The sequence below is a fragment of the Pinus tabuliformis genome, chromosome 7 (assembly GCF_031772625.1).
Source record: "Pinus tabuliformis cultivar Carrire ecotype Pingquan chromosome 7, CPIR1, whole genome shotgun sequence".
Classification (NCBI taxonomy): domain Eukaryota; kingdom Viridiplantae; phylum Streptophyta; class Pinopsida; order Pinales; family Pinaceae; genus Pinus; species Pinus tabuliformis.
This window is the reverse complement of record NC_142293.1, coordinates 847,597,049-847,611,880: the sequence shown is the minus strand read 5'-3', so window position 1 is coordinate 847,611,880 and position 14,832 is coordinate 847,597,049. Positions and strand designations below refer to the sequence as shown.

At 37.0% G+C, this 14,832-nt stretch overlaps 1 protein-coding gene across 6 annotated transcripts in view; it reads right to left on the bottom strand.

The window, feature by feature from the left end:
- LOC149250282 (uncharacterized) overlaps nt 1-14,832 on the bottom strand; it is a 311,236-nt gene that overhangs the window by 150,062 nt on the left and 146,342 nt on the right. The window lies entirely within an intron of this gene.

Sequence of the window (14,832 nt, the reverse complement as noted above, 5' to 3'; positions counted from 1 at the left end):
TCAAACAGTTGGGAAGTTGTCGAGACTCGAGAGTCCACAGTCATGCCAGATAATAGTACAGTGGTCAACCCAGAAGGTTTAATCATTTAAGCAGAGATTAAAAATGCATGAGAAGCTATCTTCATATCTATGCCTGGATTCCATATCTTGCTTTTTCCAATGGATGTTAGGGGAGCAACCTCATAAACAACATTGGTGTCAATCTATTTGGACCCTGTAAGGGTCACAAGTGTATTAACCATACATCAAGTGGATTCATAGTGGCAGGGCTGCCAGTAGAAAACACGCAAATCACAGTTTCCAAAGCTGGATGCATCCAATTATAATTCAATAACATACAGCTTGATGACTATATCAGTTTCATTAAATATATCATGCATGCCGAAATTACCAAGTTCAGCCGAATCAAGCAAAGAAATCCAGAAATTTGAAATAATTTGGTTTGGCCAAATTATTTGGTTCAAATTGATTTCATTCACTCCTGCCTGATAAAGGCAAAGTTACTATGTAAAAAGGGTAAGCAGGACAATTTGGATATGGGCAAAATTCCTTTTATCTGGGATATTGTTGAATCGACAAGGAGCATCACAAAATTTATATATAATAATGCATATCTGCTAAGTTTCATGAGGAACTTCACAAATAACAGGGAGTTGGTGCATCGTACTATCTCACATTTTGCCAATAGCTTTATAGCTCTTTGGTCTCTCTTGACTTGTATGTGGGGGGTGAAGAGAATGTTCCCTTCAGATGAGTGGCATGCTTTATCATTCAGCCATAAACCAGAGGAGGAGGCCATATTCACGCTAGTGCCATACCAGGAGAGCTGTTGGATGAGAGTGGAGGAGATGTGTGCTATTAGAAAACCTTTGGTAAAGGTCCTTTGATTGGTAGATGGAGATAAGCCCACAATAAGATACTTGTATGAGGAAATGGATAGGGCCAAAGAATCCATCCATGCCTTTTATGAGGACAAGGGGAATGATGGATTTGAGAAATGACTATTGATATGGAGAGTGATTTATGAGTCATGGAATAATACGCCATCACCCCATTCATACTGTAGGGATCTACCACAACCCCACATTCTATGACTCATATGGATTTAGATTTGATGCTGAGATCACAGATGGATTCCTCGCATGTGTTGAGAGGATAGTGTCAGATCTGTAAGAGCATGTGAATATTTCCAAGGAAATGGACATGTATAGTATGGTTGGTGGAACATTCAGCTTTAACATGGTTATTCAAGATAGAAAGAACAAAATGCCAAGTAAGCTTCATTATGTTTCAACTTTCAACTTTCATGTTTCAATGTCTCTTCTTTCTAGTTTCAAGTTTTAGTGCCTTTTCTTTTTTTGTTTCAACTTTCAACTGTCAAATTTCAATTTATTTTCTTATGTTTCTCTTAGTTCTTATTAGATGCCTGGTGGACGAGTTATGGTGAAAGAGTGCCCCATTTACAAAATTTTTCCATTTAGCTGCTTAGCCAAACATGTAGCTCTTCAGGCTGCAAACACAACTAGAGCGTAGTTAAGAAAATACACACCAAGAAGCGCAACAGGTTAAAAAAATTCAAATTAAATTTTGAATTCCTTATAAATTATATTTATTATTTTATACCTCATCACCTTCTAAATTATCAATTATATTTATTGGTTTATTAATTTAAAATTTATGACCCACATATAGATTGGACTCCCGGTGCCATAGTTTACATGGTCCACATCTACAATAATCTTTGATTATAGGTGAGGCAACTTCAAGAAACACCGAATGTGGAAGCCATCTCACAGGACAAAATTGATACCACTGTTACATGGAGAATTGACACCGAGAGGCCTATCATGGAATCAGCCCCTGATTGATTACAAGAGAAAGCGATAGGGGTGAGAGAGGAAGAGGATGAAATAGAGGAGGAGGATCTAGAGCAAACACTTTCACAGGAGGTGACTATTGGCACTAGGAGGTGCACCACAACAACCCACTTCAGAGTCTCCAACAAAGCGAGTTAGACATGGTAGTAGCACTAGTGGAGGACAAAAAGGTCTAGACTCTACTTCTTCTAGAGAACATCAAAGTACAATGTGAGCCCTAGGGACTTCTTCCTCCAGAGGAAAAGTCATTACCTTTTCCCATAAAATGAGTAGAGGCCCGAGGGAATTGCCAGTTCATTTATTTGATTTCATTGTAGATGACTCATGATGATGAGATATATTTATTATATTTTTTTAATGATATTTTGATGCTTTGGTGTCAAGATTCAAGACATGATCCATTGTTGATGTGTGATGGTGGCATGTATCACTAGACATCTTATACTTAATTTTTCATGTCTACGTGGCAATGCATTTATTTGATGCTCTTGTTGCTTTAGATGTTTAAAATTTTGAAAAAAAAAAAAGAATATATTTGTATTTTTTCAATTTCGTTGATATTTTCAAATAATTTGTGATATTTTCCCCAATGTTGCCGATTTTTTTTTCCAAACCCTTGATGACATTTTCCCCGGCATGATGCTTACAACACACTGCACCAAAAGTTCATTTGCATGACAAAATTGTTATCACCTTCCCCAATAATTGGTATGAGCTATCCTATAACCAATATAGGGTGTTAAAATCATATAGGATGGAACAATAGGAAGGGATTTTATGTCTTTAGTTCAAAAAAGTCTTATTAGAATTGGCTAGTCAAAACCAAGATACGACCCACTGATATGACCCAATCCAAACCATTTAGTGCTCAAACCGATCGCTGAACTAGGCAAGGAGGCCAATTCAAATGTTGATTCAGCGGCTTCAAATCAATTCCTATTACCATGGGACCAACGAAGGTACCATAGGGAAAAAAAACAAAGAACCTACCTCGTACCCACCCCTTGCCCCCAACAACCCAAAAAAAAACATAAGTAAATTTTAAAAAAAATGAAAACAAAAACAAAAAAACAAAGAAAATTATATAGTGATACCACCATCCCTTGCAGCTCTCTCATTGAAGATTTGTGAGTATTTGGAGATGTCCCTAGAGGGGACTAAGGTAATAGCTAAAGGAAGAGGTTGAGGTGCTACTGACGATGTCGAGGCTAGTATAGGGGATGGCTACTATCTAGTTATTTGTTCTAACTAGTGTGGAAAAAGTCAGCATCTACAAAAAATCAGCGAGCATCTTAAAAGTCGATATTGGAAAAGTCTGCGAAAAAATCTGAAAAAGTTGGAAAATCACGGCAAACATTAAAAAATGCAAAATATATTCATTTTTTTCACATACATATAAAGCAACAACATCATAAAATAAACACATTGGCACATAAATATGAAGAAACCATCGATATATATGATGTAGTGGATGTCAAATAAAAATGATGCATCAAAGGTGATACTAAATTCTGTCGATAATTGTCCAATCAAGGTCTCAAATGTGGAGAACCAATACAAAATACCATCACATATATAAATGTATCTCATCGTCATGAATTATATGTACAATGGAAAAACAAACAAAACTAGCAACTAGCTACCTGAGATCAGTTCCCTCTCCCCCTTTTACGGGAAAAGATGATGGGTTGTTTGTCAGACCTACCCCTAGCAGTAGAAGGCCCCAGCCCTGCACCCAATATCAAATGATCACTGATGGGTATGGAATTGTGCTCTCCTATGTCTATAGAAGGTGGTGGTGATGTTGCCAAATTGTCCTCCTCCTCCTCCTTCAAGTGCTCCTTTTGTTGCTCCTGTTGTTTGTTGAAAAAGGTTACCAAGGAGGTGTTTCCTAGTGTTATTTGCCTAAGCCTAGGAACACAAAGTGAACCCACCATTTTAGTGTGACTTTATGAGTTATTGAAGTCAAGTGACTTTTTAGATACTTTATGAGGTACTAAAAGTACACTGTACGTAATTACATTAAAATGACTTTGTCTTTAAAGTGACTTTATGAGAAAAAGGTACATGGTACAAAAGGTAATTGAAGTGACTGGGAGGCTCATCAATGAAGGGGGAGACATAAGTGGGGATCAATGGGAGATTAGATCTCCACCCTTGATCAAGAGAAGTTGAGATTTAATCTCAGCCCTTGATCATAGGGATAGGGCTTCTCATCATTATGAGACTAAAAAGGAGGTTCTCATTCTTCATGTGCAAAGTTGGAGAAGAGAAGAGGAGAGGAAGAGAAGGACGAGAAGGTTGAGATAATAGGAGTTTGTTGAAGGAGAAGACATTTGCAGCAAGGAGAACATACTCATAGGCCTGAATTCCTAGGTTGGAGAATACTGCACATAGCCCAAGGTAAAGGCAGAGTTCCAGCGCAAGTTTCCAAGACAAAAAGGCAGTCAGATAGGCCCGAAAATCAAGGAAGCTTCAGCACATTTCTCATAGGTTTGTGAACGTGAAAATCATGTTGAAATATGTCACTAGGTTTGGTCTTCATAATGACGTGTGTAATCATGATTCTATGTATTTGATATAAAGAGAAAAATAAAATTATTATTGTCATTCTTGAGGCATGGGTTTCATGCTCAAGGTTATTTGATTTACAGTTCAAGAACCCATTGAGTGCTTCTAGGGCTTGTCATTGAGTCAACAAGTCACATGAGTCATTGTCATGTACGGAATACCCCTTTTGGACATGTTGTATATTGTAAAGAAAATTTATTCAAGTCAAAATTAGAGTCAAAGACCCTTCAAGAACTTGTCATAGTGCTACAACAAGTTGGCCTTCAAAAGATGACAAGTCGACCTACCAAGAGGAACAAGTCGGCCTATTAGGGCACTCAAAGAAGCCTATAAATAGAAGCACTCGACCTCATTCAAAGGACAATCAATCAAGCAACAAGAAGTTCGATCAAAGGAAGGAAAAGCGACCTAAAGCTAGTGAAGAAAGAGAAGACCTCAAGGAAGGAGAATCTGAATTTTTAAGGACTGTTTTTAGGGCTGAAATTCTTCACACGTGCGAAAAAGTTTGGGTATCATTTATTGCAGCAGAGACCGAAATATTGCAGTCACAATAGGAGGCTGAAAACAAGTGAAAGAGGAACCATCTTGCAAGCCGAATTGCTGGAGAAGAAGCCATTGTCCAAGCGAAGGAGAAAAGAGAAGAAAAACACCATCTTTGTCTCACACGTGCCAACTAGGGTTTCTGCAGTGAACACTGAAGACCTTAGTCCTAAAACAGCTAGCTGAAATTTTGAGGAGAAGCCAAAACCTGCTTTATTGCAACAAGTTTGACCAGTTTTGACTTTGTGGAAGAAGAGTTAATCAAAGATGTGACTTGACTTGGCCTTGGAGGGGTCTTGGTCAAGGGTCATAGGTCTTGGAATTTGTCATTTGATTTTCTATAAGAAGAGAAGAGTTCTTGTGCGTTTTCCTCTCAAGAGGAGAGGTTTTGGCCCTGGCTCATAGCCTATATCTTGTGTCCTCTTGTCTTATTGTTTCTTCATAGTTTGGTGGTTGTTTGATAGCCCTGAATATCTACCTGCACACTCGGCCTTGTTTGCATATGCCTCTTCTTTCCTTTTGTCCTTTACATAAATTGCATCAAGTGCAGCTCTCATAAGCTCCGAACTAGGTTTATCACAAAGCCCAACATCATGTCCGGGGATTTTACCCAAATGGTATTTCCATAGGCAAATCCCTTGTGTCATATGGGCCCCACACAATTTGCAATTTAGTATTTATCGATATGTCCCGCCTTTTGGTTTCCCGTACTATTAAAATGGGTCTAAGGGCTTCAGCATATTTGCAGTGGAAGTGTTTAATGATAGCTTCAAAATTCAGTCCTAGGGCACCAAAAAGACAAAAAAATGGCATTGAGCACCCACTACACAAAAAATAATAGCCTCCTCATTTAAAAAAAAAAAATTACAGACTTAAATTACATTATTTGCAATGAAAAATGGCAATAAGAGGGTGCATAAAAAAGTTAAAAACAAAAATCAAGCTTGTTGTCCAAATATGGAGAAAACCCTTGCATTGGTTCATGGGCATGAAAATCATAGCAAATGACAAAAAAAGAAGAAGGAAAATGTTGGTAGGCAAAGAGGCAAGCAAGCATATGCCTAAATGTATGGAAAAAATCATTAACATGGGGGTATTTAAGAACATACTTGTGAATGGAAGCAGTGAAGTCCGTTTGATTGATTTGGCAAATGATCTTTGAATCTTTGATCCACAAATAAAACAAACAAACAAACAAAAAAAATTGGCGATGATAATGGTCACTTGCTCCTCAATCCCTCCTTGAAAATCACCACAAAACTCTTCCCCTTCCTTCTTTAATAACAACAAATCCAAATGACAAAAAGAAAAACCAAAATTCCTTTTGAAACCCCGTGGCCTTGAGCAACTGGCAATTTTATGGTTGTGGCACTATTTTTCACCAAAAAATCACAATTTTGACACGGCAATTTTTCGAGCTGCAAAAAATCACGATGTTGCCAATTTTTAGCGATTTTTCGCCCACTTTTGCAACACTAGTTCTAACTTTTAGCATGTAGGTTGCAAGTTGTAGCTTGACGTTTTTTGGACTCTAGATGTTGTTTAGTGCCTCAATTTTTATGTTTTTGTTTTGGATATGTATCACACTAGTGTCATTTTCTATATTCACCCTTACATTCTATATACTTGAGAACATTTTGCATAATTTGTGTCCATTGCTTTGCATATATATATATATATGTGTGTGTGTGTGTGTGTATCGCGATGTTGTTGATTTTTTGCTGACTTTTGCAACATTGGTTCTAACTTTTAGCATGTAGGTTAATAGTTGTAGCTTGATGATTTTTGGACTCTAGGTGTTGTTTAGTGCCTCGATGTTTATGTTTTTATTTTGGATATGTATCAACCCTTTGTTGAAAATTGGTAGCTCATGGATGAATTTTTACAAATAGAAAGTCTAAAAATAGAATTTCTAAACATAGAAAATCTAAAAATAGAAAGCCTAAAATTATAAAGTCTCAAAATAGTAAATCACCTTGCATCAATTGGTAATCAAGTATTGTTGATGAAAAATCACTTCTTATCATTAATCAATCCTAATAGTTCAATCTCGACTTAATATTTTATCATCAATATTATTATTATCCTCTTTATGATATTATTATTATTATTAAAAGGAATTTCAAGACACTCAATCATGGCTCTCAATAATATTCTCTTACACTCTCATTATTGGCATGGCATATTTCTCTTACACTCTCTTACACTCATTAAAGCACATCATAAAAGATTCTCTTACACTCAATAAAAGCATGCCATAAAAGATTCCTCTTACGCACTCTTTAATGCATATGTTACACTCTCTCTTAAAAGAATAAGTTACAAAGGCATGTGTACCTCCTTAATGGCATGAGTTACATTTCCTAAATGGGCATGAGTTACACTTCTCTTGGCATGTGAGTTACTCCTCCTTTATGGCATGGATTCATTGCTCCTCCTATATGTGTGTGTGTGTGTGTGTGTGTGTGTGTGTGTCATTCTTTCTCCCCTCACTACTTGTGCATTGTGAAAAAAGAATTTGAACTTGAGAAAGAGTTGGAGAGAGTTGAAGAAGATTGTGAGAAAGAGACTTGGAGAGTAAGAGCAGAACTTGGTGAGCCAAGGTTGATTCAATGCTTCAGTGTTTCAATGTTGATTCAATTGAGGGGAATGTTGATTCAGTGTGTGCATCTGTTATTGCTGCTAGTGATCTTCATGCTACAGCTTGTTCAGATTTGGGTGAACTTACTCATTCTCTTAATCTCTCATTGTACTTTGTATCTCTACTGAACAATTGATTTCTAATAAAAGAAGAATCTGGTTGGGTTTCCCCCTTGTGGGTTTTTCCCTAGTCATTAGACCTAAATTCTATGTGTCTCATTTTGTTCTTAGTTGTCTTCTATTGTGCATTTGATTTATGTTCTATCTATAATTGCTTATCTAATATTGCAGCATAAAGAAGTTTTGTAACAAGTGATCATTACAGCATAAAACATCATAATTTCAACATGGGATCAGAGCTTTGGTGTAAACAAGCTCAAAAAGACAAGTGTTGTTCCAGCCCATTTTCTGTTGAAATATCTCTCATTGTCCACTTTATTTGCAGCCCATTTTATGCTAAAATATCTCTTGTTGTCCACTCTATTTACAGCTCATTTTCTGTTGAAATATCAAGTGTCGTCCACTCTATTTGCAACCCATTTTCTGCTAAAATATCAAGTGTTGTCCACTCTATTTGCAACCCATTTTCTGTTGAAATATCACTTGTTGTTCCTTCTATTTGTTGTTCATTTTCTGCTGAAATTTCACTGTTGAATTTTACTGCTGAATTTTACTATTGAAATTTTACTCTTGAAATTTTGCTACTAATATTTTATTGCTACTGTTCTTCCAAGATTTCAAAAAACCCAAGATATATGATAGTAATTTTGCATATACTAATTAAGGCGTTGCATGTGTTTCATAGTTGTGTTTTTGGTACTTGTTGATGCACGCAAAAATAAAGAGTAGTTTTACTTTTGTTTATGCATGTGAAAGAAAATAGTATTGAAAAGAAGTATAATGCATTGAAAGATATGAAAGAATGATTGAAAGAAATTGAATGTTGATGATAGGTTGATTTGATTCTCTCACATTATATGAGAAAGGACATAATCTTATGGGTTTTTGCTAATTTTGATATTAGAGTTTACTGACAATAGTGGTTGCAGGTATACTAATTAAGGTGTTGCATGTGTTTCATAGTTGTGTTTTTGGTACTTGTTGATGCACGCAAAAATAAAGAGTAGTTTTACTTTTGTTTATGCATGTGAAAGAAAATAGTATTGAAAAGAAGTATAATGCATTGAAAGATATGAAAGAATGATTGAAAGAAATTGAATGTTGATGATAGGTTGATTTGATTCTCTCACATTATATGAGAAAGGACAAAATCTTATGGGTTTTTGCTAATTTTGATATTAGAGTTTACTGACAATAGTGGTTGCAGGTAAGGATCATGAATTTTGCAAAAGAATGAATGATAGTTTTCTAAACTAACCTCTTTTGCAGTGATCAAAGATGGATATCATTGCAGACAATGAAGTCAATATATATATATATATATAATCTAGGATCAAGATTTGAATATCTTTATCAAATCAATGGAAGACCTATCCATATGCATTGATTCATGATAAGTAATCATCAATGTAAACTGTGGCACTGAAAGCTCGTTCATCTTCACTATAAAGCATTACCTCATGTGACAAACATAGTTTCTGAGATTAGAGTGGATCAAGATGGAGTTTGTCAAGTGGTGCTCAAGAAGATGCATTTCTTCTATCGATGACATTTGACTGATGGAATGTGGTAACTAATGGAGGTTGAATCAAGAGGGAGCTAACAAATTCCTTCAAATCCTCATTAAAAAATAATAATAATTAAGTATTTTCAAGTCTTATGTTGTTTCTTTGTGTTACTGCTCTTGTTTAAGATTTATTTTTTAGACCATTGGTTATTCTTCACGCACGAGTATTTGAATGATTCTTTCACTAACTTCTTGATGAGGATGCAATCAAGAAAAGAAGATCATCAGGATGAAAATAGTGCAGGAAGAGTAAACTCCAAGAGGAAGCTGGTGCAGGATAATGAAGAAGCCTCTCACATCTAGAAAAGAAAGAAAGACCTACCTCATCACCAGGTATACTTTCATTATGTTTATTTACTTTCCCAACAATTTTTCTTGCTCTTGTTCTAGGATCAATAGGTACATCTGATGAATGTGAGAACCAATCCCTCTGTATCGAGATTGAAGAAGATGTCGAGCCATCCCATGATTTAAGTGGCACATGAAATGGACAAAAGCTCAAGACTTCTGCTAGGAAGTTGGAATCAAGAAAGAGACCATCGTACCATATAGCCAAGAACAATGTGGGCACTTGAGGATCTTTGGTTATCTTATCTACTTCCACATGCCAAAAGAAAAGACGAATAAGTTGGAAGCTTCAGGTAAGAAAAGTAGGTTTGTTGGTTATTGTGAAAATTCTAAAGCTTACAAAATATATGTACCTGGACAAAGAAATATAGAGTTTAGTAGGGATGTAACATTAGTGTTACCAGAATCAGACCGGAACCAGTGGAACCGGTGGGTCCGGCCGTTTTTGGCCCAAGACCGGTCTAAACCGGGCCTCTGAACCTAAAAAGGCCAGGTCGGCTGTTTTTGGCTCAAAACCAATCCGACCGAGCCTTCGAACCGGAATAGACCGGTTCGGTACACAACCGGCCAGTTCAAGACCAATTCTGTGCAGTTTGACCAATGCAAACTAGCGTAAAACTTTTGCCTTTTTTTTTTTTTTAGTTGGTTGGCCCACTTCTAATTCTTCCCTAGGCTAGCCTAATATTCAAGCATATAGCCCTTAGCCTAATAATGAAGCCTATGGCCCTAGTATTGCTATGCAATTCATGGTAATGTTAAATTCTTAGAGTAAAAGTGACATTCTCCTTTATCTTTCATTTTCATCCTTTTACTTAAATTTTTAACATTACCATAAAATGACTCAAGATGTTTGAGAGAGGTTCCAACCTCATTGGATTTCCTATGGAGAAAGTAGAATTTTAGATTTCACTCAAAATCCAGCAGACTTAACAGTTTTTCAGGATTTCAGAATTGGGGGGATTGTAACGTTTCCATTAGATTTTGTCATGTACGAGGATATGGAACTAGTATTTAATAAAGAGCACCAAGCCCTCTATGTACTTTTATGTTAGTGGCATTGGTTGTCGAACTCCTTTATCATGACTCCAATAAAAATGTACCCATCACTAAAACAAAATCTTGACATGATATGCTACATTTTTTCTATCTTATTTTAATGTCTAAATGGTTATATTGATGACGAAGACCCCAATATAGGCAATGATTTTGATGATATGTAGGCATTTGTTATAGCATGATTTTTTTTTGGATGCTAGAGGCCATCTAGAACCTATTTGTTGATGTATTTTTGGTTCAAAGATGGATTTCACTCGATGTTACTTTGGTTATGTGTACCCTTACATGCTATGTAAATGAGAACTTTTGCATATTTGTGTATAAATGGTTTGGATTCATATGGATGCACATGAATATATATGTTTTTCTTTAAAATATGAATATCTTATTTGTATTTGGTAAACCAGTTTTTTTCCGGTTTTCTACCAATTCTGAAAGGTTCTCAGTCCACAAGGTTTTTTGGTTCGATCACCAGTTCGTTTCTGATAACATTGTGTAACATTTGATGAAGATGCAGCTCTTGGAAAGGCAAGAGAAGCTCCTCTTCCTCCTACTAATGTTGATAGTCAAGACTCAAAATGATGCATTTGAAATACAAGAAAATCCTAAGCCTGAAATTGATCTTGTTGATGAACATGGAACCCATGGATCCTTTGGATTCTCCTCCATGTGATCCTCCTGCTAAAAGGAGATCTTTATGGCTTCGTGACACCTTTCAAGATGTTAATCAACATGTTGCTCCCATAGGAACCTTCAGAGAAAGCAAGAAACCATGTCGCTTCCAAGGATATGTTGTAGCCATGAGCAACATTATTCAAGTTGAGCCATGCACTTTTGAAGAAATTGTGAAGGCTCAAGTGTGGAAAGATGCAATGGCTGAAGAATATGAGTCCATCATTCATAATGATGTATGGGAATTGGTTCCAAGACCACAAGGTAAATTTGTTGTGTCTTCTAAATAGTTGTTCAAAATTAAACATGGTGTTGATGGCAGTATTGAAAAATATAAATCTAGATTTGTGGCCAAAGGTTTCTCTTAGAAAGAGAAAATAGACTATGATGAGATTTTTGCACCTATTCCATGTTAAATCTATTGTGGCTCTAGCTACTAGCTAGGATGGACACTTCACCAATTGGATGTGAAAACTACTTTTCTACATGGCTTCCTCAAGGAAGAAGTATTTGTGGAGCAACCACAAGGCTTTGAAAAAAACATGACAAGAAAACTCATGCATGTAGACTGATCAAATCTCTCTATAGACTGAAGCAAACCCCAAGAGCTTGGTATGCCCGCATTGATAGCTTCTTAATGAAACATGGTTACTGGAAGCAATGTTGATTCAAATCTCTACTTCAAAACGATCCAAGGTATGCCTTTGATTTTGGTATTATATGTTGGTGACTTATTCTTGACAGGTGGAGAACCTCTTATCCTCCAGTGTAAGAGGGAGTTAGCTTCTGAGTTTGAAATGAAAGATCTTCATTTTATGCACTAATTTTTGGGCCTAGAAGTATGGCAGAGACCTGGTGAGATTTTCCTTTCTCACAGAAAATATGTTGTCAAGCTACTGGAAAGATTTGGCATGACAAAATGTAAGTCCATGAATACTCCAATGGAGATGAATTTCAAGAAGTTTTGCGGTGAAGCTGCAAGACCTTATTTGGCTAATCCTTCTGACTCCCGAGTATCGACAACTGATTGGAGCATTGATGTTCTTATTGAACACACTAGACCGGACATATGTTTTGCAGTCAATACTCTAAGCCAATATATGATTAAGCCATCGCATATACACTGGATTGTTGTAAAGCATGTGCTAAGATACCTGAATGGGACCATCAATCTTGGATTGAGATATACTGCCAGAGGTGTAAAGCTACAAGGGTACTCTGATTTTGATTGGGTTGGTAACACTTCTGACAAAAAAAAGTGCATGTTTGGGTGTTGCTTCAGCTTAGGATCTGCCATGATATCTTGGATGAGCAGGAAGCAAAAGCATGTAGCCCTCGGCACAACTGAAGTTGAGTACATTGCTGCTAGCAAGGCTAGTTGTGAGCATAGATTTAAAAACCAATCGGCATGAACCGGAAAACGGTCAAACCAACCGGTTCATTGGGCGACCGCATCAAACCTGACAAAAAACCTAGTTTAAGGGCTTATTTCTCCTAAAAACCAGACCAAACCGACCAGTTTAGGATGGAACTGGCCGATTTATGGTCAAACTAGTCAGTTTCGTCCTAAACCGGTCGATTCATTGCCAAGGTTCAATGTACTTTGTGGAAGTTATAGGAAGATCCTTGTTAGGTTAAACTCAAAGCTACTTCATTGCCTCTGTAAACAAAGAGCATATTTTCTTAAGAATTGGACCAAGAGAAGGAATACCTTTGAATATCTAAAGATAAGCCTTAGTGCCATCCTACTTGGAAAAAAAACACAGCAACACTCCCTTTGGTTTTCAAAATGATGATATATGAGGCACTTTGTCTACCTCAATGCTTGCACAACAACTATGTTAGAATCAATCGATCATCAAAATCTGAATACACTGAGCAAGCTTGGAGATTTGACAGAAGATGATGATCTCACACCAGGTTCTTGCTTAATCAATACCTCAAACTCATTGATGTGCATGTCCTTCAATCATTTAGGCAGACTAACTAGGATCATGATGACATAATGTTTTAATGTGTTTTGACTCTTGACTAGGGGCTTATTTATAGCTTTGACAACAACGCACTAGGTGTTATAGATAGAGATGAAAGGGGCTATACTTGTGAGAGATGAGCATTGCTAATATCATGTTGACAGCTTTCCAAGGTATATAATATCATGTGTACCAAGAGGACTTCCTACTCTTCTTGACAATCATACAGAGATCTAACTGAAATGAAACGATGCATGCATTTAATCTTTGTAGGCCCCTGCCCCATTGTTTTGACGCATTGTTTTGGGACTTTATAGGCCATTTAGAGCCTCACTGCTTATGTATTTTGTCGATGATATGTATTGCACTCGGTGCCATTTTGATATATTCACCTTTACACGGTATATAGAGGAGCAAACTTTGCATATCTTGTCTCTATTGGCTAGGAATCATGGTTTTAAATCTTAAAAATATTTTTTTCCATTAAAAATTAATTATTTGATGTATTTTTTTTAAAACCGGTTCATTGAGATCTAACCAGTCCCGGTTTGATTGGTTCCGATTTGAAACCCGGTTTATTAGGTGGACCAGTCCGATCACCGTTTCCATTTTTTAAAACTATGGTTGTGAGGCAGTGTGGCTGAGTTGTTTGAGCATGTTATGGACACAACAGTAATTTACTGTGACAACAAGAGTGGAGTTCGACTTGCAGAAAATCCCATGTTGCATGACAAGTCCAAGCATATTGAGATCAAATATCACTATATCCGGGATATAGTGTAGAGAGGAACAATAAGACTCCATCATATAGCGACTGATGACCAGATTGTCAACATTCTTACCAAGCCTTTGCCAAAAGGGAAGTTCTTGGTTTTCAAAGAGCAGCTTGGACTGACGAATGTGACCCTTCCTAGAGAGGGTGGTCATGGATGATGAGCCTTGGTTGTGCGAGATCCTTGTCATGTGTTGACAAGTGGATCCCCCCAAGCAAAGATGTGACTTGGTTGTGCGAGATCCTTGTCATGTGTTGACAAGTGGATCCCCCCAGCAAAAGATGAGACTTGGTTGTGTGAGATCCTTGTCAAGTGGGTTATCCCCCCAAGCAGAGATGTGACTTGGTTGTGTGAGATCCTTAACAAGTGGGTTATCCCCCCAAGCAGAGATGAGACTTGGTTGTGTGAGATCCTTGTCAAGTGGGTTATAACCCCAAGCAAAAATGAGACTCGGTTGTGCGAGATCCTTTTCAAATGCTGGCAAGTGGCAATCCCCCCAAGTGAATATAGGGTGATGGTCTAATGGATGAACCTCCCCTATGATGATTCTTCTTCATTAGAGTGAGACATCATTGTTCCAGATGATATAACGCAGAGATGAACAAAGATGAGCAGAGAAAGCAGAGATCTTTGTTGCAGAAAGAAATTTCTCCCCAGCTGAGAGGGAATGTTGAAAAGTCGCAACTCAAAGATGA